Genomic DNA, 27,434 nt, shown 5'->3' with positions numbered 1-27,434 from the left:
ACACAAATGCAATTTGTTTAATATACAATGAAACATCTACCCTGAAATGATTGGCCTACTTAATATTTACTTTCAACTATGAAAAATACATTGGACAAAAATCCCTTTCCAAAGGTTGAAATTAATACTTCTAGAATATTAACAGATAACTCACTGTTTTTAAACACTAATAAACACCCAAACTAACCCCATATGTTTGAAATACTCCAAAAATGAACATAAAAGCCATCAGTAAAATTCTTAGTAATAAAAGTGAAGAATATAGAAGGTCAAACAATACAGTGAAGAAAATGAGTTTTGGAATGGCCACCTTATACGTTGGCATTAAAAGCAAAAGAACACATTTCTAATCACTTTTAGTAATTTGGTTTTGGATATACAATTAAATAGAAACTACATGTTTCTAGGAGAAAATTTTATATGTGTGATGAGGATTTGGGGGTATTGTTTTTATTTCTTTCTTTTGATCATTTACATTTTCTATTTTGCTCTCAGCATTTTTATCATTTCTGGATATATTGAGATCTAAAGGGTATGCTGCAATTAGTCAGTTTGTATGGCTTTTAATCTCCATAATTGGCCTCCCAGCAGTACTTTTTGCTATTTTAAACAATGTGGCTAATATAATATGCATGATGAAAATGTTAGTCCTATTGTTTTTGCAGCCTGTGATGTTTTCAAATCTATCAACAAGATAGAAACAAAGCTTGGACTATGCCAGAATGAATGCCTAATAATAAAGTGCCCATATTTTGTTTTTCCCTCCATGAACAGATTTTATTACTAAACTCAGAACTCTCAGTTTTACAGCATCAACATACACTGGTCTACATGATTTACATTCTGACTAAGACCTCATGTGCATTGCTAAAGGCAATACCCCCCTTTTCCCCATCCCCACACAAAAAAGTGACAACATGGAGTATTTAATTCTGAAAGAAAGGCAAGTGTTTGTTTGTTTGTTTGTTTTGTAAGGTCACCTCCTAAGGAACACTAATATTCTTTCCAAGTAACACTCATAACTTTATTATGTTAAAGAAAGTACAGAGGCAGTTTCTTTTGGGGGAAAAAATGACATTATTATTAATGGCTCATATATAATACACTAAAGATAAAATTTTAAAATTGCCAATTGACAAATATTTTAACTCTACACTGTTCCCATTGGGAATACATGGTGGGAAAAAAATATTTCTTCTTCCTTGCATTAAAAATAACTTATTTTATAGAAGTGGATAAAATTTGTGGTTAGGGCTTGCCTACTTAATTTGACAATGTCAATTTTGATTTGGTTAGTATTATCCTAAATATATACACACACAAAGCAAAGGTGGTCCCATCAGAAGAGTGCGTATCTTATATGAGAGTTCATAATATGTTCATATTAGACATATCAATTTATATGTCTAATATTAAAGGCAATTAGTTTAATAATTATATCCAGAAATTAGGAAAGAACGTGTTTATTGAAACAACCTGGAGGATATTATGTGAAGTGAAATAAGCCAGACAAGAAAGAGAAAAAAAAAAAACCCATAATCTCATTCATCTGTGGAACCTCAAAAAGTCAAATACAGGGCTTCCCTGGTGGCGCAGTGGTTGAGAGTCTGCCTGCCGATGCAGGGGGCATGGGTTCGTGCCCCGGTCCGGGAAGATCCCACATGCCCATGCCACGGAGCGGCTGGGCCCATGAGCCATGGACGCTGAGCCTGCGCGTTCGGAGCCTGTTGCTCCGCAACGGGAGAGACCTCAACAGTGAGAGGCCCGCGTACCGCAAAAAAAATGTCAAATACATAGAACCAAGTGTAGAATGGTGGTTACCAGTGGTGGGGAGGTGGGGGAAATGGGGAGATGTTGGTCAAAGGATGCAAAGTTGCAGTTATGCAGGATAAGTGAGTCTAAAGACATAAGGTAAGACATGAAGACTACAGTTAATAGTACTGTATGGTATACTGGACATTTGCTAAGAGAGTAGATTTTTGGTTCTCTGATCACCATAGTAACTATGTGAGGAGATGACATGTCAATTAGCTGGACTATTGTAATCATTTCATTATGTACATGTATATCAAAACCTCAGTGTTGTACACCTTAAATATATACAGTTTTTATTTAAAAATAAAATAAAGTATATATACACACCTTGGATACATATATGTATATGGAATTAATATATTATACCAGTAATAATTATTATAATACTATAATATACATTAATACTAATTACACATATATGTAATTAGTTTTTAATCCCCTGTGACCATAAGGTGTTCAATATCAAATTTCTATTGGAAGAGTTAACATTTTAATTATTAGTCACACAACTGATAAAAATACTATTTGTTAATAATTAAGTATAAAAAGCTATTAATTAGATTTAAAAACTTAAACCAAAGAGGATGTTAGGAAGTATCAAAAGTATGGAAAGTGACTTAAGGAAAGTCCCATTTATTCTTAAAAGGGTAATTTTTTAAAAGAAAAATAAGATGATTTTAATATTTTACATCTTAAAAACATCTACTTTTTTTGATCTATAGAATTACAGAATACAAACTTAAATTTCAAGAAAAATAGTTCAGAATTAAGCAAATCTGAACAATTTGAGCTAAACTGATTATCTACATTAATTAGGCCAAAAGGAACTCTTAACCTTTCAAACAGGGAAAATGTAATCGTTCTGTTATTCTGTATTCTGACCTTTATTTTAAAAAATAAAATTATGGTAAAACTTAATGCTTGAAAATACATTCCAAATATTCATTGGCCAAATACTAAGCATTTGGAAAACCTACAGTGATCACAGGATGACCATAATACTAGTCCTTATTTAGATATTTTCTCTTAAATTAAAAAAATGTAACATTTCTTTAGGGACAATGATAATCATATCTAAGTAAGCAAGATAATAATTGCCAAGACATGGATTCGCAAGATGATTTGCAAACTCATATTAATGCTTTACCCATGATTTTTTTCATATTTCAGTCTAAAAGGAGTTAATAATACATTTCAGATATTTAATATAAAATAGACCATACTCAATTAGCTGTCTCCTCACAAAAGGCGTTTCTTGAAGTGTTAAAATTAAGATTGTTGTCTTGTGATTAATATTGTAAAAATAAATACATTTGTGGTTTGTTCATGGAATCAATTACCTCTCAAATGTGGTCTATAAAATTAAAAACAAAGAAACAAAAAAAAAAACCCCAAAACTTGAGAACCCTTGCTTTGTATTATAGGAATGTGAGAAACCAAACAGCTATAAATTTTTTAACCAGCTCAGCTGAAGTCAAGGTGAGCCGAGGCATTCATCACACATCTCTGCCAAATGTTTTATGTTTCTACATGTCAATGAGTAAATGACACACGGGCAGTTATGGTAGCATGCAATTCACTTCTCTGTAAGAAACTGCCAATAAACTATGAAGACTACATATATCCAACAGCTATCCAGCTGCAGTGTCTTCAGGATTTCCCAACACATTTGATCAGAGGCCAAGCTTTCCAAGGTACCCCCAGTCTGTGACTGACCATTTCTGCTCAATTTGTGATTCTTCTACGGGCAAATTTTGCATCTGCATCCCAGTTGGTCTGGCTGATACTTTCTCAGAGCTGTGTTGTAGTCTGATGCTCATACGCTCAGCTACCCAATTTCTCCTTCCTTGCCCTTTCATTGCAAACATAACAGACTTGCATGATTTGTGAAGGCTTTCCCAACTTACTCCTGCTCTCATTTTTATCTTTTTATAAGTGTCTTCCCCATTAAATCTGCTGTCCTTTTATTTTTTCTTGTGTCTGCTTTCTAGACCCAGATCCTCTGATGAGATGCATAATTTTGGCCAAATTCATCAAGAATGATTATTCTTATTATTTTATTCTCATAGTCCTCAATAAAATGTACCTCTAAGCAAATTTTATAAACTTGCTGAATCATCTTCTGCCAAAAATACACATTTACACTTTATTATTCTACTGTATTTGAAAACCTTCCATTTGACATCAATATGTTTTTTGAACTAAATCGTACATAATTTTACATAAACTAGTCATCTTTCCATGGATTTGTATGAAACATGTTGTATATGATGCATCTGTTTCTCTACCCTTCTCCCTCCCACAAACCAGGGAATGAGCTGGGTGGAAATCAGCCTGGAAAAAAGGTTAGATATTTGAAATTTTATGTCTTGACTCTAATATCAGTTTAGTATAATCACCAGTGCTTCTACTAGCAGGAGATAACTGAAGCATAGTTACAAAGTCTAGACTCTTCAACTATCAGAGTTTTTGAAAATGTTTGAAACATCATAGTCAAATGATACAGAGTTATTCACAATTTTGTTTCAAAATTACATTAGTCAGAGTTCTTTAGTGTATGTTGCCAAATTTAGGATTTTTGCTGATCTGATATGTGAGAAATGGAATTCCAGTGTAGTTTCAATTTATGTATACCCTATGAGGATATAGATTAAACAACAGATAATACTTGAAGAATTATAACCAGATAACAGTCAATGTCCGGGGGTTAATCATAAGTAAAATTTTTGGTTCAGTTATTTAGAAAACATAATTAACATGTTAAGAGAGTAAAGCATAAGTATTTGACTTCATAGTGTAATAAAAATTATTACTTACCAAAATGCAAAATTCAGACTGTCTTCAAAATTGACATTTTGGTTTTGAATTACCCAGTACACTTAATAAAATCTATGGCAGGAGAAACTATTTGGGACATATCTTTAAGGCTCCTTAGTGATAGATGAGTTTTAAAAGGTTTAGTGATTTAACTTCAGCGTCTCCCTCTGTGTTCAGCATTTATTAAATCTATTGAAATTGGAAAGTCTCAAGATAGTAAGGAGAAATCCAAAAGTGTTTTTCATTTGTCAATTCCTTTATGACAAAGAAAATCAATGACCAAATGTTAAGGTTTTTCTAAATGTGATTTCTGTACACTTTGACATGAGCAATTTATATCATTGTGTTTTAAAATTCATGTGGAGGAAAAAGTACTAGTGTCCTTGACTTGAAGCCTTCCTGAGCACTTTTACTTTGCACACTTGCTTTCATAAAAAACTGATTTTCATCATTACTCTATTTTGTGGAGTTCATTATTATAACAGAAATATACATTTCTGATGTTAAGATATTTTCTGGACATTTTTCTAATGAATTCCCTGTAGAAAAGTCAGATAAAGGCAGTCATGTGTTTTAAGTTTTATTTGAAACCGTATATTATACTGTTTTTTTGAAACAGTATATTTGAAACGTATATTAAATAATGGTGTGTAAAACTTTGCTGAACTTTAGCAATTTTATCTTATTTATTTATTTGCCTCACCATGCCGCTTACAGGATATTTGTTCCCTATCCGGGGATAGAACTAAGATCCTGGCAGTGAAGGTGTCAAGTCCTAACCACTGGACTTCCAGGGAATCCCTGAGATTTTAACATTTCTAAATACAATAACAAAAAACTAACCTTAGGAAAAGTATGATACGTTTTATGAAAATACCTAGATTAAATTAATACATCTTTAAATTCTGAACTAAACATTTTAAACCAAACTTGTTAGGTTAATGTAAAAGATAAACATTCATTTTTTAACTGAAATGATACTTTATTGAGTAAAATGCAATATCTTTGTAAACAATCAAAAAACTGTTTCTTGAGAAAAGTAAATTATTAAACATTAAATACTCACTCTATTTAGTAAACCTCACATCTACTTCTATACAACAACGGTTTATGCTTGTGAAAACAGTTGAATTTTCCAGCAATCTTTCATTTACATTTTCAGGCCACTAAATGAATGTGATGTAAAAAGTTAATTTATCATTTTGATTATCTGATTTGTCTGCAAAAGACATTTTGAGTATCCTTTCTCCCACTGTTTTTCTTTCTTCCACTATCTACTACTTTAATTTAATTCTCTTCATTGTGGATACATTTTTACTTGGCTTAAATATATTTAGTTTATAGGATTTTGTGAGATGTCTAGTTTATAACTTTTTGCTGTTCTTTTAAGATGATTTTGATGTATTATGTTTCCACATTTTCCTTACAATGTTTAAACTGGAAAAGTAAAAAAGTACAGGTATCGATAATCACAATAAAGAGAGAATTAATTACTGTCTTTGTGTATATATGTACATTGCAGAATGGTTTTTGTTCTTGTTGCAAAATTTAAGGATAGTAATTACTTCTTTATAGTCTGCTTTAAGGTTGAATAAAATTTCACCTTTTTTTTTTAACTAGGCAGAGAGATAGAGAGAGCACTCCCTTTGTGAATGTGATGAAAAATAACAATAAAATGCAGTATCAGGTGTCAGTTCGGCAGTCTTCCATTTGCCTACTTGGGGCTACAGGGTAGTTTTACAAGAGCCTTTTCCCCTGAGATTGGAAGTAGCTTGTGGCAGATGCAGCATAATGCATCTTTCTAGATTATGATACAGCTGGATTTTCCTCCTGTCAAGGCATCTGGAAAAAGGCCAAATTGGATTTGGAGAAGCTGGTTCAACATGGAGCAGGGTCATAGCCTCCCACTCAACCCAGGCTCCTGAAACAAAGACCATGACTAAATCTTAATCATTTTCTCTTCTCTCAAGTTTGTTTTGTCAGGATTAGGACGTTATCTTTTATTGGAATACTGGTTCCTAAATCTTGGACAGAGGAATGTCTATTTTTCTATTTAAAAAAGGCTTCACAGTTTATCTTAGAAAGTTTTGAATAAATTAAATCTGTCTTTAAGCTAGGTAATGCTGACAAAGACAATGCTCTACATGGCAAAACTTAAGCCAAAATATACAAATTATCTTAAGTTTGAAAATATTCAATGATTTAGAAGACTAAAATATTCTGTATGTAATTTCCTGAAACACATTTTACTAATTTCACAATGCTAATTACAAAAGAGAGTTCAGGAATTTATTTTTTATTTTGTATCTGTACATCTAGCAAATTATATGAAGGAGAATGTAGCTAGTGTTCAATCTTATCCTAAAACAGAAAGGGTTTTTATACAATCCCTAAGATTTTCATTAATCATGTGATTTTACATCAGTTGACTTTATTTTAGGTCTGTAGTCCTATGAGGTTTCCTTCACGCCTCCTCTGAACTTTGTGCGTGAAGAACTGTTTACTCCTAATTCCTACACTGCACTTTCTGTAGATCAAGTAGGGTACCTGTAACTTAAAAAAATAAATTTGCCTTCTTTAGTAAGCCAACTTATTTTTAGAAATCAAGAAAAAATAGATCCATATTCATATAATTATTTTCATTTTGGGTAAATAATTTCTGCCTAACTTCCAGAAAAGAGTAATTTCTTAGTATGGACCAGTGTCTTTTGTGATAACTCATTAATTACTTTTAGGAAAAATTAGATATATATAAAAATAGGGGATCAAAGTATTTTAAAACTTAACATTGATTTATCCTATTAATATTTATTATGTGCCATATTCCAGGAATCAAGTTAGAGGACAAAATTTTGGTCAGCAGAATTTCAAACAAATGAAAGAAACAGATAACTTTTTAAAAATTATAGTGCAATAGCTGGATCTGCATGCCATAGTTAGAAATGCTTCCTAGAAAGAATAACACCTGAGCTAGGACTTGAAAGAAATGAAGGATAAATAGGATTTAGTTAAGAATAAGAATAATGGAATTCTAGGTCAAAACTAAATTATATATGTGAGGGTTTGAGAAAACTTATAGAAGAAAATTCCAATAGTTCTAACCAGTTATAAATTATCATATGCATCGGGAGATGTGAGAAATGAAGTTGGAGAAAAAAGCAAGGATCAGACAATGAAGAGCTTTGAGTATTGTGCACAATGTTCTGAATTGTATGCAAATGTGGGATGTTTGCATTTGCTTTATTGAATAATCACTCTGTCAGGGTTATGAAGGACCAGAGAGGAGCAGTTCAGTGTTCTAGTAACCCAGGAGGGAATACGGTCAGTGCGTACACTGCAACAATAGCACAGGGGAAGGTGGTGATGGGGTAATTTACCAACTTTGGAAGTTAGCAATAAGATTTAGGAAATTAGAAATTGTCAATCATCAGGCAAGTTGCTGACGTGGGGCAAAAGGATTAAACACAGGGCTGACTAGATTAATGATGTTCAGCATTTGATAGAATACAAACCAATTTCCTCAACTAAGAGTCAATAGAGATGCATTTTTTTTGTGTGTGTGACTGATGGGATTTGTAATTTAAAAATAAGTCAGGGGATGAGAGGGGGTTGATTGTAGCTTTATTTTTAAATAAAGAGTGTTTGTAGCTTACTATGGTAGATATAATAATTGTTCCTTACTCTTCTGTCCCTCTTGCTTTCATTTATGCATAAACATCATTTATTTTGAAACTGTTTAGTAGTTCCCACAAATATATGTCCCTGTTCTATTGATATTCACTTTAACCATGAGACTTCTTTTTGCCATTGGAATGTTAGTTTGTGTAGTGCAAGCAGAGAGCTTAAACAAGACAAGAAATTTGTGTTGGGCTTTTGTAATTCTTCAGCCTGTCTTAGGAAGATAGTCACTGGATCAAAATGAGAAAAGGGTAAAGGCAGTCCTGAGACATGAAGCAGGCCCCCCAGACAATATATAGTTTCATGAATGAGAAAAAGGTCTGCTGCTCTATGCCCATGACATTTGTCACATTGTCATTTCTACTGCAAAACTGAGCAATAATACACTCACACATGAAGTCTCTCAGGGTCCCAAAACCAATGATTTTGCATAGCATTTGGGAAAAGTGTTATTGGAAAAAAAAAAGTTTCTCTTTAGTATGTCATTTTAGAGAAACTAGCAGCAGCTGCTAGAATTTTAAGAAATATATACATACATGCATGTATACAGGCATATATGTATATATACATATATATACATATATGCGTGTATACATATATACAGACATGATATATAATATATAATGAAACATTTATGAGTGTGACAATAAAAGAAATGAAGAATGTTGATAGCAATTGTAACAAAAGTGAAAAAAATCTAATTTGATAAATTCATTTTTTGTATTACTTTAACAAAGATTCAGATGTGATGGAAGACAAGATAATTTAGGTAAATAGTTAATACTAAAATCAAAGTTTAGCAAAATATAGTTCTTAATACCATTTCATAAAAATACTTGTAGAGTTTATTTATACTGTCACATCTATTTACTGTTTGATTAATTAACCCTTTAAAAATTATTGAGAAATTCCTGTTAAACATTTGTGGTGGTTGAGAGTAGAAGGAAAAAAAGTATATAAAATGACTCCTGTTCTCAGGAGTGCTTACAATTAATTTTGCGAGATAAAATGCCCTATAGCTTAACAAAGTATATGATTAAGTAAAAATATATATTATGAACATTAAGTTGGATAGAAATTTCAAGAAAAGAAATGAATCACTGGTTAGAAGTTACGAGAAAATCTCCTGCTAAGGACAGAGAATTTGAGTTCATAACCTTGGACATCTTAATGTCTATTGCCATGAATTTTATCAGCCTAATTTCTGCTCTTATAATACTCTTTCCAGACTTCTAATTCACACGTAGCACCCTTTTCTGTGCTCATTTATTTATTTACAGGCATTACTTGTATGTAAAGGATGAATTCTTTGGTCTGGGGACAGGTTATTAGCCCCAGTTGAAAAATGGTGGCTACCATATTGAACTAACCTGGAAATTAGTTACAAAATTTGGGGAATATCACTGTATTTCAAGAAATCATTTTACTCATGATTTCTGATCATTCTTTTATGTCAGTGTGATATTTCAAAGTAATTAGCAAAATTACTAATTTTAGTAAATTAGGAAATTAGAATTAGTAATTTAGGAAAATGTCAGTGCTAATTGTCTCCTTATACTTTTCCCACAATAGCCAAGAAGTGCCTGAAATCCAAATAGCTCTGTCCAGTCTTGAATATTCACTATTGCTCTATTATCAGGCTCAGAAAAATTCAGAGCTAAAGTGGTAAGCACTGTGTTCATTACTGTGGTCTACAGTGAGAAAACCTCCAGGACAATGATATTTTTGTATCTACATACTTATTTAGACTCCACTGTTAACAGGGGCTTACTTAACATTCCATCCTTTATAAATTATCTGGTGGCTGCATAAAAATATCATTACCCAGTTCTTGAAAACTTGTGATACTGTTCTTTACAAAATAAAAATTTTATGTTTAATATGTAACAATCATGTTTATATTACCATCACATTCTAATAGAAAATAGTCATGTTATGCTGCTTTATTAATTTCATTGAAAGTACCTTGTCAAATATAAGATATACCAGGAATTTGAAAATAGCCACATCTATGAAAACAAATTGCTTTCAGAACACAAATGATTAATTTGGTTCAGTTGAAGATTATATGCACCACTAGATGTGATAAAGGGTAAACATTTAACCAGGAGAATGAATTCCTCATGATATTCTGAGGGCCCAAGGGCACTGATAATAATACGTTTAAAATTACTTATAAGTGACTAAATTATTTTCCTGTGTTATATTGCAACGAAAAAAGGGGAATTGCCCAGGGAAATTCCTAAACACACCTCTTGGGTTACCTCTATTATCACTACAAGGATGACCAAAATAATCAAGACAATTTTATCCCCTAAGATTGCATCCCTAAAATTCATGGCATTTAAACATATCATCTGCTTCATAGATGAACATTTTCACAACACTGTTTGCTAAAGTGTGAGCACATCTCCCAAAAGAATTATGTTTAATTGAATAACAGTCCAACATACTTCAGGTTCTATTATATGCCAGTCTCTTTTATTTCTCATTTCTGATTTATATGTCACCACCTCTTGCCTGTCCAACCTGGCTGGCCCAAACTCTCTTAGGTGTATGAGTCCTGGGCTAGCAGATGCCTGTTGTATGAAAGAAATCTAAGAATCTCCAAGTTTCATTTCATATAACTCTCCTAAAATGAAAACGAAAACAAAAACCTTTTCACAGAAGTTATCTTTAGGTTAGAAAATCGTGGATGATTTAATATCTTTCTCCTGTACATTTTTCCAGATTTCCCTAAACTTCTATAACGAATATGGTAATTTTGTGATTTAAAAAGACTTATTATTTTAAAGAAAGAAATAACCCTGAAACAGTTTATCTATAATTTTTCTAAGGTTCCCCTGTTGTTTTGTCACCCTTTTTCTATTTACTACCTTTTCAATTTCAACCTCCTATTTATATAATTTTTCAAAAGCTCTGCTACCATTTGTTATCTAGGTATTTCTTTTTTCCTAAAGGTGTAATTACTTCGGTCCTTAGAATATTGATTTGTCCATTCATGGTGATGTCAAATGTTCTGCTGCTAGGAAAATTTAACATCCTAAATTACCTTGATAGCCTAGACTCCAAATCTCCAAAGATCATTTGCTACCTCCCTCACTTCACCTCCATCCCCAGATAGAAGGAAACTAACAGATCAAATTCACTTGAACTAGGTCTAGCCTTCCATTTAGCCAGTGATTCACTACTGCACATTCTTGAATCAATACTCATTTTTTACATTTATTTTTTAAACTTTTTATTTTATATTGGAGTATAGTTGATTAACAATGTTGTGTTAGTTTAAGGTGTACAGCAAAGTGATTCAGTTATACATGTACATACTGCTATATTTAAAATGGATAACCAACAAGGACCTACCATATAGCATGGGGCACTCTGCTCAATATTATGAATCAATACTCATTTTTAGGGCAACTTTCACAGCTCCATGATCCAACTTTCAGCTAAATTCTTAATCGATCCTATGAAGCAGTCACAGCCCTGTGTTTCCAGCCAAAGTGTAAGTTACCACCTGTTAGACTACACACTGAATTCCCTCATCCAGAGCCCTCACTAGCTAGATATCTGGCTCAATGTCATCAATTGGTGGCATGGGTAGCCTGGGGAGTATTGAATTTTACGTTATCTCAGTTTTCTTAGAATATCCTGAATTGATGAAATAAATTTCAGAAAAGCACATCCAAATTTTTCAAGATATCTATATAAAATTAAATTTTTATAATGCCCATAAAAGTGGAATATACAAACAAGTTGGACATTGTGCTCTATTTATGTTGCATTGTAATAAACAGATCACCATATTTAACAACTTGGGTCAAGATAGCTACTATATCAATGAGCCATCAAAAAAAATTTTATGCTTTGGTTTTTCAATATACTATCATAAACTTTTATGTTGTGATTTTTCTTTGTTTAAAACCTTAAATGATCAAATATTAGGAATATTTTGTCTGCATGAAGTTTTTAACTGTCCTAAATCATGAATATCAGTTATTTATTCTGAATATATATAGACTATATATATTTTGGGGATAAAACAAATGTTCTTTATTTAGAAATAAGTTATTATGATAGAGGGTAGATGTTAACCTTAATCTTGTTATTTCACACTTTTTTTTTCTAACATCTTTATTGGAGTATAATTACTTTACAATGGTGTGTTAGTTTCTGCTTTATAACAAAGTGAATCAGTTATACATATACATATGGCCCCATATCTCTTCCCTCTTGCGTCTCCCTCGCTCCCACCCTTCCAATCCCACCCGTCTAGGTGGTCACAAAGCACCGAGTTGATCTCCCTGTGCTATGTGGCTGCTTCCCACTAGCTATCTATTTTACATTGGGTAGTGTATATATGTCCATTCCACTCTCTCACTTTGTCCCAGCTTACCCTTCCCCCTCCCCATGTCCTCAAGTCCAGTCTCTAGTAGGTCTGCGTCTTTACTCCCATCCTGCCCCTAGGTTCTTCATGACTTTTTTTTTTCTTTTAGATTCCATATGTGTGTGTTAGCGTCTGGTATTTGCTTTTATCTTTCTGACTTACTTGACTCTGTATGACCGTCTCTAGGTCCATCCACCTCACTACAAATAACTGAATTTCGTTTCTTTTCATGGCTGAGTAATATTCCATTGTATATATGTGCCACATCTTCTTTATCCATTCATCTGTCGATGGATACTTAGGTTGCTTCCATGTCCTGGCTATTGTAGATAGAGATGCAATGAACATTGTGGTACATGACTCTTCCTGAATTATGGCTTTCTCAGGGTATATGCCCAGTAGTGGGATTGCTGGGTCGTATGGTAGTTCTATTTTTAGTTTTTTAAGGAACCTCCATACTGTTCTCCATAGTGGCTGTATCAGTTTTACATTCCCACCAACAATGCAAGAGGGTTTCCTTTTCTCCACACCCTCTCCAGCATTTATTGTTTGTAGATTTTTTGATGATGGCCATTCTGACCAGTGTGAGGTGATATCTCATTGTGGTTTTGATTTGCATTTCTCTAATGATTAGTGATGTTGAGCATCCTTTCATGTGTTTGTTGGCAATCTGTATATCTTCTTTAGAGAAATGTCTATTTAGGTCTTCTGCCCATTTTTCGATTGAGTTTTTTGTTTTTTTGATATTGAGCTGCATGAACTGCTTGTAAATTTTGGAGATTAATCCTTTGTCAGTTGCTTCGTTTGCAAATATTTTCTCCCATTCTTACGGTTGTCTTTTCATCTTGTTTATGTTTTCCTCTGCTGTGTAAAAGCTTTTAAGTTTCATGAGGTTCCATTTGTTTATTTTTGTTTTTATTTCCATTTCTCTAGGAGGTAGGTCAAGAAGGATCTTGCTGTGATTTATGTCATAGAGTGTTTTGCCTATGTTTTCCTCTAAGAGATTTATAGTGTCTGGCCTTACATTTAGGTCTTTAATCGATTTTGAGTATATTTTTGTGTAAGGTGTTAAGGAGTGTTCTAATTTCATTCTTTTACATGTAGCTGTCAAGTTTTCCCAGCACCACTTATTGAAGAAGCTATCTTTTCTGCATTGCATATTCTTGCCTCCTTTATCAAAGATAAGGTGACCCTATGTGCGTGGGTTTACCTCGGGGCTTTCTATCCTGTTCCACTGATCTATATTTCATACTTTTTGATAAGAGGATGGCAAGGCTATATTGGTAAACTCTAATATTTATCTTCAAATTTTAATGATTTATACAGCAAAGACCTGTAAAACACTAACATACTAGTATTATCCATTCCTATCTAGCATTTACAAAGGAGAGCAGCAGTATACCTAATTAAAATAATGAGTAAAACAAATAATTTAAATTTTATTTTGTAGTATATTTAGAGGTACTGGCTATAAATAAACCATAGACCCTAGTCATTGACTATTGGTTGGCTATTAAAAAGAAGGCTTAACGATAAGGATCGAACTTTCACTTTCAGGAGGAGGGAGTAGTTATATTTCCCCTATTCTTCTTGCAAAGTACAACTATAACACAAAACAAATATCAACAAATACACATAATAGCTTTAGTATCTTGACTTTATCGATGTCAGTGTTCTGGTTATGATATTATTCTTGTTGTGTAAATGTACTACTTTTATAAGATATTACCATTGGGAGAAATTAGGTAAATGGTACATCAGATCTATCTGTATTATTTATTATATAAGAACAAATACAAATAAAAAATAAGAGGCTTAAGTCTCTATGTTGGTAAACTGACAATTTCTGGGGAAAGGTAAGAGCCTAACTCTGGAGGGTTTCTTGCTCCAAGTTGCAGAACTACCTTCTGTTGTAAAGGTATGAGAAAGTTTGTTTTTCCTCTGGATAAATGCAGTCAGCTGACAAAGGTCAATCCAACTACCAAGTGAATGTGGGATAAACTTTGTGTGACAAATGGTGATGTCAAGACCTTTTACTTGAGGACTAGTCATTGTTTATCTTGGGAACATATGTAATGGGTTGCATCTGCTTGGCTATTCAAAAGGAAGAGATTTCTTCCTGTCTCTACAATCTCTTACCTGATTGCCTGTAATGCACATCACATTCTGGTTTAATGCTTATACAATGTTAAACTTGCTTTCTTTTTTTGGCTACCTTTGTGGAGATGTTTTCTGGTTTGGGAGAAGATTTTCTTTTTAAAATATATTTCCTCAAAACTTACAACTGCCTCCTACAATTCTCCAAAAATTTTTTAAGAAGTGAATTAAAAATGAAAAAAAATGGTTTTGCAGAAAAAGCCCTAAATTAATTGGAAAATAAACAAGTTTCTAAGGTATGTTAATTATAAAAGAATAGAATGTTGATTTTGATCAGCCTCGGTAATATATAAGCTTAGGCAAGTGTAAATTTGAATTTGAGAAGTAAGTTATTAGGCCTTTGACATAATGGCCTTAGTTCTTTATGATTGATCTACTCCTGCTATCTGATGTCTATTGAAAGTAAGGAGAATAGAGACTAGAGAAGGTATGTCTTGATGATATATTTTACTTATTAGTTATGGAAGAAGTGTGATTATTTGAAGTAAGGTCAACAGTTCAAAGAGATTGTTAGTTTATATCTCCCTATTTATTCTCACTATTCAAGTGTATATATAGTTTGTTAAAAAGACTAAATGTAAAATAAACTGAGATATTTGACATGAGTTAAAACACAGTTTTTTAGAATATATTTTTCCTGATAATCTTTTTATTCCAATTTGCCTCAGTATCCGCTGAGTTTGTAGTGTTAAAAAATGGCCAACAGTGATAAAATTATATGTGCTAGACCTGCTATCATAGACCTGCTGAAACTCTGCCAGCACTTCTTTATCATCAAAATTCTTCTTATGTGGTAAAAACAAAACAAACTAAAAGATTTCATATTCTAAACCATTGCTAGTTTGATTTTCTGTATCAAAGGGAACTGATCAAAATGTATTTATTGAAATTAGAAATAAGGATATATATACATACATTAATGAATTATATATATTAATGAAAAATATTTCCTGCCATACCAGTAAACAAAGGATGTTGCAGCCCTCAGCCATTGCAGCCACCCCCAACAGTACACCCTGAGGAGACCCAGAATGGAGAACAGGATGCTGGCCCTAGAAAGCTAAGGTGCATATCTAAGGAATGATTTCAATGAGTCCAGACTCTAGTATCTTCCCATACATAGAAAAGTGCTAAATTCATTAACTCGAGATATCTGGTTTTCTTTAATTAATGGTAATCTTTTGATGTTCCAACTACCTGGTCTTTGTTGCAAAAACCCCTATATATCCTGGCTTCTACCTTACCTCTCCAGAGCAATCCCTCAGAGCTATCTAAGAGTCTGTCTCCCGGGCTTGAAGTCCTCAGAAATCAGCCTAATAAAATATAATTCTCAACTTTTAGGTTGTGCACTTTTTTTTTCAGTTGATATATATATATACACAAAATAGCCAAGATAAAGAAGGCAGGGGATTGAAGTAGCTTTTCTGGGTTTTTTTGGTTTTGCTAGCATTGTTTTCCACTGCTCTTATTTTGGTAGTGGAATCCTTGTTTTTAAAAACTCCATGTCATCCTCATGAGGCTGTGAAACATGTCATTCTTGCTTCTCTCTTTTAGTCACAGTAGAAGTATAGGATTGTCATGAACAATAGTTCATGATTACGTGACTGGAGCTTGAGACAATCACAAGATGTTGCTTCTAACTGTACTTCCTCTAGGAGGATCTCTCTACCCACTATGGACCTATCTGAATGGGATGTAGAGAAAAATTTCTCTTTAGAGCAAGGTGATACTTTAAGTATCCAACACCTACCTACTGCTGCAGAAATGGAGGCCATTTGACTTTCCTTAAAATTGTAAAAATCATGGGACTTCAACTGCTGGTTTGGGGATTTAACTAATCATTAACACCTATTAAAACACCTATTAAAACCCAAGATAACTGCTAGCGTTTTTAACTCCTGGACACTTCACTGGGTAGTAACAACACAAGAGGTTTCTTACAATTAATAACCGTTTAAACTGGAGCCCGTCCTTGTGGTTTATGTCTCTGACCAACAGTCTTTGGTGTTCTGTCCTCTCTGGAGCTTCTAATCTTTCAAGGCTCCCATCTTTGTCCTGGCTGGCTCTAAAGTAAAGCTAACCTTCCTCATGAGACAAAGATGCATCCCACTGAGTTACAATTTACAATAGAGTTTATATTTATTTCTTCCTTCAGGGAGAAAGCAAAGTGTTTCATATGTGTTCTCAGGTGAAAAAATATTTTTTATTACCCTGAAAAGCTTGAGTCCCAATTTTACCTTAGATTCTTGAGAACAGACCTTCTCCAACTTAAAACAGATTACTAAGTTTTTAATCACTCAACAATGCACACGGTTCTCTGTACCTTAGCTGTTGACATGCTGGCTATAAAAGGTAATGATCTCTCAAAACAAAAGTATATACTTTATGTTTTTTGTTTCAGATGGACCAATGTGAATCTAATTTTTTTCTTATACTTGTTTGAACTTACTGAAGGTTCTTAGACATAGCCAACAAAATTTAGCATCTTGACATTTTTTCTAATGAATGTCTGGAGCCCCACATTTGGTAGGCATGCAGTCCAAATTCACAAGCGCAACTGATAGTTTAACCAGCTGCTTTGCAATAATTTCAACTTCTCAGCAAGGGATAGTGTAATCCTTACAATGCACCCTAATTTAATTCAGCCAATGCCACAATTTATAGTGTAGCAATTAAAAATCTCAATCCTAATAGAAAGTTCTATATTACTAAAGGACTGTTGGGCTTCTGATGACAGCACACAACTATATTTAATTTTTAAAAGGGAAATACATTGGCTATTTGACAAGAAACACATGGGAAGATCCCAAACAATGGCACTAGGGTTCTCTTTGCACTTTGTCTATTTCTCTACTTTGCTTGTCTTTTCTTCTCTCTGCACATTGCTTTCACTCTATTATGATACAGCCTATCCATTTGTCAATAAAACATAAAATTCTTATAATTTCAATTTTAAAAGCAAGGGAGAGTTATATTTCCATCTTCAACTAGTAAAATATCAGAAAATGCTCTGTTTGGCTTTGCTTGAATCATGTTCCTACTGATTGAATTAAATCCACCATTTAAATGAAGGTCTATGCTCAAAGGGATATGATTGGCCCATTTCTAAGGCTCAAGAATAAAAAAAACATGATAAACTGTTCCACCAGGTAACAGAATGGATAATAAATTTCTCCAAAGACAGTGGTTGAAACGTAAGGTGAATCAAAAAAGTACATAAGGCAAAAATAAATATGCAAACATACATACATACAGAAATAATATTGGTTTTCAGTTGTCTTCCAGTAGTCAAATAATGTGCTATTTCTGAACCTACCATCTTGATACTGTTGCCTTTCTTGATATTTTAAGATTTGTTAGCATACCAGGTCATAATGCACACCTGAAACACAGGGAGCATGTTATTACACCTGTTTTCTCAAGATTGGTGGACTATTCACATCTGCTAATTGTGTGTACTTAAACATATGCAGACCCCTGCTTTTGAAGTAATTTGTTCCTGAGAACTATATCATAAGGGTTTTACAACTATCTCTTCAAACATGCTAGATAGGTATGGAAACCATGCAGTGAGTACAGAAGGCAACTAGTGTCAGAAATAACATTTTCACTGCTTCCTGTGAAAATAAGTGGATTTTAAAAAAAATGTAAAGTGGCTAAAAATGATCCAGCAACCAAGAACGTACCTCTCTCTGAAAGAAATCTTCCTTCCAGTCTCCCTATATAAAACCCATATTTTTTTTTTTGTTTGTTTTTGTTTTTTGTTTTTTTGTTTGTTTGTTTGTTTTTGCGGTACGCGGGCCTCTCACTGTTGCGGCCTCTCCCGTTGCGGAGCACAGGCTCCGGACGCGCAGGCTCAGCGGCCAGGGCTCACGGGCCCAGCCGCTCCGCGGCATGTGGGATCCTCCTGGACCGGGGCACGAACCCGTGTCCCCTGCATCGGCAGGCAGAGTCCCAACCACTGCGCCACCAGGGAAGCCCAAAACCCATATTTTAATAAGCAGAAACCTCTAACTGACAAATTGGAAGGAAGAATAATTCTCTTCTGGTTATATATTTTAAAAGATAAACACAGGTCAATTAGTCAGTAGATGATATTTAGTAATTTACATTTCATGGATATTTTTATAGCATGAAAAATAAAGTTCATATATCTAAACCTACATGAGAAGCATACTGATTTATACAGTCCTTATGTAAATAGCTACATCTTATGTGGAAAGGGTAAAATTTGATGCTGTATTATAAAACTAACAGTTTTTGAAAAATTTATCAAGACCATATTATTTATGATGAATGGCCAAATGAGGTAAAAATTAGCATTAATATATTTCAACCATTCTTTTAGCAAAGATAAATTATATCAAATCCAGAAACAGAAATGGGAACATTAGGAAGATTATCATTGAAGAGTCCCTGTGATAGTGTCTGTGCAAAAGAAAAAAATAAATAAAAAACACAAGCCTATACATATTCAGACACAACCCTTAAGACTATTCATGCATTGTTTAGCAAAATAGCTTTGTGGGTTATACAATAACAAAATTTAGTTCCAGTGGAGAGACTGGTGGGGTTTGTTTGATTAGATTAGAGTTTTGCATAAACAAAGTGATCACCAAAATGGGCAAAAGGCCATGCACAGCTGTGGGTACAATTCCTAGGAATGGATGAATTCTTTTTAGTTGACCTAAGAAAGATATTTTGAATTATACTAAAAAAATATAAACATTGTGTATATTTTCCATTCTTTTACTTGTCTCATCAAAATAAATCACATATACAAAGTTTGAGATGATAGCAAAAACAATTTGAAAATGTTTATAACATTTGGTAAAAAGATGAGTATGAGGAACCAGAGAGTGAACCCAAGGTCAATAAATATAGGATCTCTGTGAAATGTGTACAAAAGTGAACATTTGAACCCACAGACATATGGAACCATATGACTTTCTTTTTCTTTCTTTTAGAATCTTTGTTAATTGTATAGTGACTACCAACTGATTTCTTGATCAAATTATACAAGAAGTTAAAAAAAAAAAAGAAACTTCAGCTGCTATCAGATTGTATTGCAGTAGTGACTATAAGTGGCAAAACTATAAAAGGTTTATTTTTTATTGATACCATTTCTATCATATAATTCTAATTGTGTTGTCACGGATGAGTAAAATGTTCTAAAATATAATCAAATGTTTATGCTAATAATAACAATCCCAAATATGCCTCTAGCACAGAAAACACAGAAGTTAAAATCCTAAATTTTAAAAACATAAATTTGCCATATTTTCAAATATTTTGTAATGAAATGTTAATTCCAAAAAGAAATTAACTGTGATAAATATACACATATATACTCATATATATAATCTTATATATTAGTACGTGTGTGTGTATGTTTATATTCAATGTTATAAAAATAAAATTGGAATATAAAGATAATGTATAGGCATATTCTAATTCTTAGAGCTCCATAATTTATACATCACGGGCCTTGATAGACAAGAGCCCCCCCCCTTTTCTCTGAGAATTCTTTTTATTATCTCCAGAATTGCCACTCAGTGTTTAAGACTTCTTTAGTTAAAGTCAGTTTTTAGTTAACTTTATAAGAATATCTGTATTTCCCTGGTATCAAAAATAGCTCTCAAGATGAGCAGTGAAAATATACAATCATCCAAAACTTAATAGTCCCTGAGTCAGCATTACATGGATTAAGTGATTCAGAGAATATACATACACAAAAAGAAACCTAAAGATAATAATGCAATGTTTTGTGAATCTCTTTAGCAACCATCTGTGGTAGGCAGAATAATGACCCTCTTTAAAGATATTTATTTCCTAATCCTGGTAACCTGTGTATATGTTACCTTACATGGCAACAAGACTCCAGAAATGGGATTATGCTAAGGACCTTGAATTGGGGAAATTATCTTGAATGACTTACAGGCTTTGGAGGTGGCAGAAGGGAGTCATGAGCAAAGAAATGTAGGTATCCTCTAGAAGCTGGATAGAGCAAGGAAATAAATTCTCCCCTAAAACTTCCAGAAATAAGTGCAGCCATGCTGACCCTTTGATTTTAGTCTGACAGGAGACCTGCCGGACTCCTGACATCCAGAGCTGTAAAACAATACACATCTGTGTTGTTTTAAACCACTAAATTTGTAGTAATTTTTTATGGCAACAATAGAAAATCAATATACCATCCGCCCTAGGTCACTGGGCAAACAAATCCTTATTACACGCTTCATTCTAGCCTATCACTTTTATCTACAGAGTATGCAACCATGGTTATAGTACATTATTAACACATGGGTTACATATACAAAACCAAAAACTAGATACACAGCTGTTGACTTTTATTTTTTTAAGAACTTCAGAAGAACTTACCAAGAACCTTAACATATAAATGTTTTCACAAGTCACCCTGTTTTCCTTAATTATCTTTGTGTATCAATTGACCAACTCTATGCAACCACGTTCCTTAATGGTAAGTTGAATTTAGTACCTCTGCCCTGTATGGCAACCTCAATAATCTCTAACCCCATCATTCTTGATTTTTTATTTTTCAGTTTTCAAATATGGCAGAAATAATTATTTAAAAATGACAGATGCAATGCCAGAAAATAAAAGACAGCATACTGAACCTTAAATCCAAAACTTGTTTCATATCTTCCGGGTCCTTCCAGCTGACCACTCATCTCTGCATTGTAGGAAATGAAAAAATATGCTCAGTTCTCATTTCAAGACTTTTTTCCTTGGTTTAGTGCTTTTACAGAAAGCCCTCATGTGTCTATTTAAGCTCTGGAATATCACTATATCTATCAGGAAATCATATTGACCCAGTATAACAGAGTCTTACATAAGTAGACATTTTTCTCTACTTCACATAAAAATCCAGAAGTAAAAAATCCAGGGATTGTGTTTCATTATGTTCTACAAATCCTCAGAGATGTAGACTCTTCTAGATTGTCCCACCAATCCTGTGGTATGGTTTTAAATAGCCTGGCGCACAGTAGTGAAACAGGTTCCACTATGACATCCACACTGCAGGCAACAGGATAGAGTAAGGACTAAAGAGTAAAAGAGACAAAACTTGTGCAGAAATTCCCACATGGCGCTCTACTTACATTCCATTATTCAGAACCCAGTCATATGGCTATACCTAGTTGAATGGGATTATGGAAAATCTATCTCTATCCTAGATAAATATGCCCAGCTAAAGACTGGGATTTTCATTACCATGGGAAAAGGAAGGAACAGATATGGGAGAAGGCTACCAGTTTTTGCCACATTGTGCTTAGAGAAAGATAGATAGATGATAGATAGGTTTATAGACAATCAAAATTATTCTCATAAAAAATCTTATATGAGATAAAATACTACTTTCTCTATTTTATCATTGAGAATACACAAGCACATAGATGTTGAAATACACATTGAAGATTACATAGCTTGGAGATAATAGACTAGAATTTGAATCCACTTTTGCTTGAATCAATAGTCTGTCTTCAAACAATAAGTGGTACTATAACAACTTATAATGATCTAAACAGTTAAATTGACACTATTTCCGATTATTTTATTTTAATAGATGCAGGTTTGTTTTAAATTCTATTTGCAGATTACTTTACAATACTTTATTACTTTCAGATACCTAAGTCTTTTATTAATCCCTTAGAATAACTTTTGGTACAAAAACATATTTAAAATAACAATTAAATATACAACTTAAAGAAAAATTATATTATTTGCTTTAAAAATAAATAGATCTGTAAACTGAACCCATATAATTGACCCTTTTTGAATTCATTTGAAGTATAAACAAGCATAATTGACAAATTCAGCATATTAAAGATTATATGTCACCACTGCTATACTTTTCAAATAATTTTATTTTCATATATATTAGTAACAAATGCATACAGTATATTACTTTTCCATAAATAATTATTATAAATTCTAAAAAAGCAAAAGAATAAGTTAACCTTAAATAATACTTAGCTGATAAACAAACAAATAAAAACTGTCTACAACCTCAACATTAAACAGTGGAAATACCATAGAAGTGTTTTTTTATTTCTTCCAAGATGTTTACAAAAACCAATGCTTCCAAATGAAGTACTATTTTAAACAAATACCCTATATATGTCTCACTATCTAATCACTTTATTTGGTCTATCAACATGGAGATAAAGCTTTAAAAATCAATTAGGACTGGAATATGACATACTTCCAGGTAAAGAGAAGATTTTTAGGGTATAAATCTTGAAGAAATTGATGTACCGAAAATCACTTGACACATTTTTCTCTAAATGAGATTTCCGTAAAATTTCTGAGACAAGGGATGATTGTCTCAAATATTTTAGTAGGTATCTGTAGACATGTAGTTTATTATGTGTGTTTCTTGAATATTCAAATATAAGCAGTCCCAAGAACTAGTGAAGTGCAAAAATATAAAAACTAAAAATCACTAATAAAAAAGTAAAATTATAAAATTAATATGAAAAATGTGTGAAACACTTATGAAAATATCTAATGCAAATGCCCAGTGAGTTGTTTCTAGTTAAGAAAAAAGATAATATATATACTTTATCAAAACTATAATATACTGTTTTTGATAAGTTTTGAAATCGTTTTACTAAAAATTACTGTCTACTGTACATATTCTAATCAATGTATTTTGCAGTGAAAACAAGTAAAATATTGAAGAGCCTTTTCCTCAGCAAACATATTATATATACACAGAAAATACCTTAACAATAAATAATCTAGCATATATATGAATAATACGAGATGTCAAGAAGCTGGATAAAGCTTAGATGAAATTATCTTTTTGCTTAAATACATAGAATGTTCTCTAAACTATGTTGGGTCAAAGTCAAAGGATATGCAATGTTGAATATGTGAATTTTAACTTTATCATGATCTGTATTCATGTAGAGTTACTCCCTGCAATTACAATTCTAATTTTTCAAGAATTTTCAAATAAGGTTTTGAAAACTAATAGAAATAAAGGAGTAGATTGGGGTGAAGATAGAGGGTTTGTACTTTAAAAGTCACTTTCTCCAAACTTCTAATGTCTTCCAATCTCCTTACCTACTGAGGAGATCTGTTGATTAACAGAAAGGTATACATATATTACTGGCTCATGTACCTTAACTTTATTTCTCTTAAATGTATTTCTATATTTTCACTTTACATTATACATATTTATGTCTCATTTACACACTAAAATGTATAATCATTATAGAAGTAATTACTACATTTTATATCCAAATTTATATCTTATAATTTGCTCTATCTATTTTGGATCACAGAAGACTGGCTAAATGGTTTATATATACCACAGTCATTTAGGACTTCACCTACAAACTAAGCAAATAATATAGCATCACTCTGCAACCTAAGTCCTTTTGTAATAATTGTTTCCATTAATTATTATCTTCTATGTGTCAACTACTCCATTAGGTACATTTTACATAAACTAATACTCAAGAAAACACTGAAAGTTAAGTAATTGCCCAAGATGACATGGCTAGTAAACAGGAGAAATCCTTTCAGATTTCACAATACATCTACTTTTCTATATTTGATACATAGTATGTGTTAATTGCAAACAAAATTTTCTTTTGCAGAATATATATAATTTAATTACATTAAATGAGTTATTTAAAGGATAAAGTTGTATTTCAGTAAATGAAAATTCATTAAAATAACAGTGATCCTGACAATGATTATAACAAATTTGGTAAAATGCATTTATAATATTTTTTACTTTTAAACTGATTCAATGCACACTTCATACAAACAGGGAAACTATTATACATGAAGACTATAGATCCGTAAACTAACAGAGACAGACTCTGTGTCACATTGAAGCCAAAGAAGAATCAACACTACTGAAGGCTTTTAGAAAATGATTGCTTGCATCTGTAGGCAGTTTATCTTTATGCCAAGTTTCTCAACTCCTTTTGTTTACTAAGAGTACATTTGAAAATTAAACAACTTGAGCACCAGAGTTTGTGACATACAGCAGCACTTTGACATTCTTTGGGTTTCACAAAAAAACCGGTTATCTGCAACTTAGTAAACACAATAGCATGAAATCATATTTTACTGGTTTATTTAATAATCTTGCTGTCAATTTCAAAAAAAAAAAAAAAAATACAAAGCCAGAAGCTTGCTGTTTCAGTTTTCATAAGTAGAGAACAGCAAGTCAATATGATGACATCGAAGAACATTTTCTATTTAGTCTTTACTATTTCCTTTTTCTTATTTCATGATAATTTGAAATTAAGTTGGCAATGATAATGTCAGGAAAATAGTTTATTATCATCCTAAATTATTACAGAGGAATCATTTATCCCTTCTTCCATTCATCACATGTTCACTAGGCGCTTTCTATGTTTCAACTATTAGAAAAAAAAAAACTTTCTTGTTAAGAAGGTTACATAGGAGCTATAAATGGAGTTAAATATGTAGGAACTGGGATTGGATGAGACAGCCCATAGAAAATGTATGGACAGTGGTTCTTAACTTTGGTTGCATGTCCATTTTCTGGAGCTTTTGCAACTACACTTCCTGAAGCCCCGTTCAAGAGTTAATAAAACATCTCTCAGAATAAGGGTCAAGCAAGTCATATGAAAAATTTTATAGAGGATAATGTTTTCAGCAAATGTTAAGGTTTACTGAGTAGAGAAAAACAAACAAAAAAGAGATCAGTACTCTTCAAAACACCAGTATTTAAGTGGGTGATTGAATAATGAGCAGTCACAAGACTGGGAAGAACAATCAATTGGGAGAAAAACCACTTGGAAAATAAGAATATCAAAAATTTCAAGAATGAAAAAGGTAAAAAATATTATATTTTTAGAGAGTCCAAGAATTGTGAGAATTACACATAGGCTAAGGGAATTGTAATCTCTAAAATAACTGATAGCATTTTCAGTGAAACCATTGGGGGAAAATTCTGGACTGAGGAAAAAACAATGAATGGGAAGCATGTAGGAAATTCACAAGAAAACTTCAATTTTCTATGACACTCATGACTATTAAAACAATGTGTAAGAGTAAGGCAGTGTCAATTTCCTGACTTAATCCCAGTGTCACGGTGGGTAAGGACCAAATACCTCAGAGCAATCTATGCATATCTCTATCATCAGCCTTATCCCTTCTCATATTGGCTCTTTCTTTATGTAACTGTTTCATCCATATATCACAGTGGTTGGAAAACAATAGCCACCTAATAAATAATGATAAAACTAAGAAGAAACAAAGGCCTACGTGGAAAGTTTAATAAACACAGAACAGTGGGGAGGTGGTAGATGATGCAAGATAAGATGTGATTTAAAAATTGATTTCAAATATGAGAAATTGCAAAACTTACAGAATTTGAGGTAGCAGCAGTTTAATAAATTCAACCTAAGCAAAACTGTGAAGTGAATTAAATTTGTCTTTTTTACCTTCCTCCAACTTAGTGATTCCATAAAAGCTACTACTGGTGAGTACATTAGGCTGGTTCTTGATTTCTCTATTATCCTAGTGGGGCCTGCTCTTTCAAAGTAATATCCAGGATTCTGGAATTATTTTACGTGCTTCCACTTGTACTTAAAAACTCAGACATGGTAGTCCCGGATTTTAATCCCAGTTCTAATTTTTACTGGCTATATGACTTTGGACCTATTAACTTTTCTAAACCCTCATATATGTAATGGTGATAAGAGTGGTAACCTATTTTACAAGATTACTCTGAGGGTCAACCAAGTGTCTTAGTGTCTGAGCATAGTTTAAGTGTTCAAGTAATTATACTTAAAATATGTTGTATACAAATAACTATACCTATATAAACTTAGAATACCCATTAAAACATAACTATCTTAAAAAAAAAAAAAAAACATAACTATCTTGATTCCTCTTTTTTCAGGGTTTTCTACAGGATAGTGCTGTCATCAATTTGTCAGTCCAGATGTCGTGACAAAGTTGTTACCTATCCCAGAGGTATTTAGACTTTAAAAGCAGATGACACTTAAATCCAAAATGTGATTTTTAAAAAAATTAATTTTAGACACAGATGAAGATCCTTTGGAGATGTATTGAGGAAGAAGAGTTGTTTGTTCAGCTACCCCTGAAATCATATACATACGTAGATGCTTAGTAAAGACTTAATAATGAGGACTACCATCCATTATGGGTAGAATAAATCATGGTTTTAAACTTACCAACTAGAACATGGTAGAGATACATATTCTTTAAAAGAAGAAATGTGGAACAAGAGAACATTATTATTTTAACTTCATAATGGAGCTCTTTTTTCCATCATTTTGTTTTGGGATGCTTGAGCTTCTTCTCCCTTGCCCAGAAAAAGGGAAGGGGTGTGTGTGTGTGTGTGTGTGTGACAGGGAGAGACAGAGCCTGAATGTACCTTGTGAGGAAGGTGGAAAATGTTCTTTTGAGGAAGTGAGACAGATCGTAAAACTTGGGCACCTCTTATTCCTCTCACAAACTGTAGAGGTGGGGAGGGGATGGTGAGTGAGAGAGCTAGGGAGGACAAAGAGGTGTTGTGGATTTCTAGTAAAGCCATTTCTAT

The sequence above is a fragment of the Phocoena phocoena genome, chromosome 18, assembly GCF_963924675.1.
Source record: "Phocoena phocoena chromosome 18, mPhoPho1.1, whole genome shotgun sequence".
Lineage (NCBI taxonomy): Eukaryota > Metazoa > Chordata > Mammalia > Artiodactyla > Phocoenidae > Phocoena > Phocoena phocoena.
Note: the sequence above shows the minus strand (reverse complement) of the source record.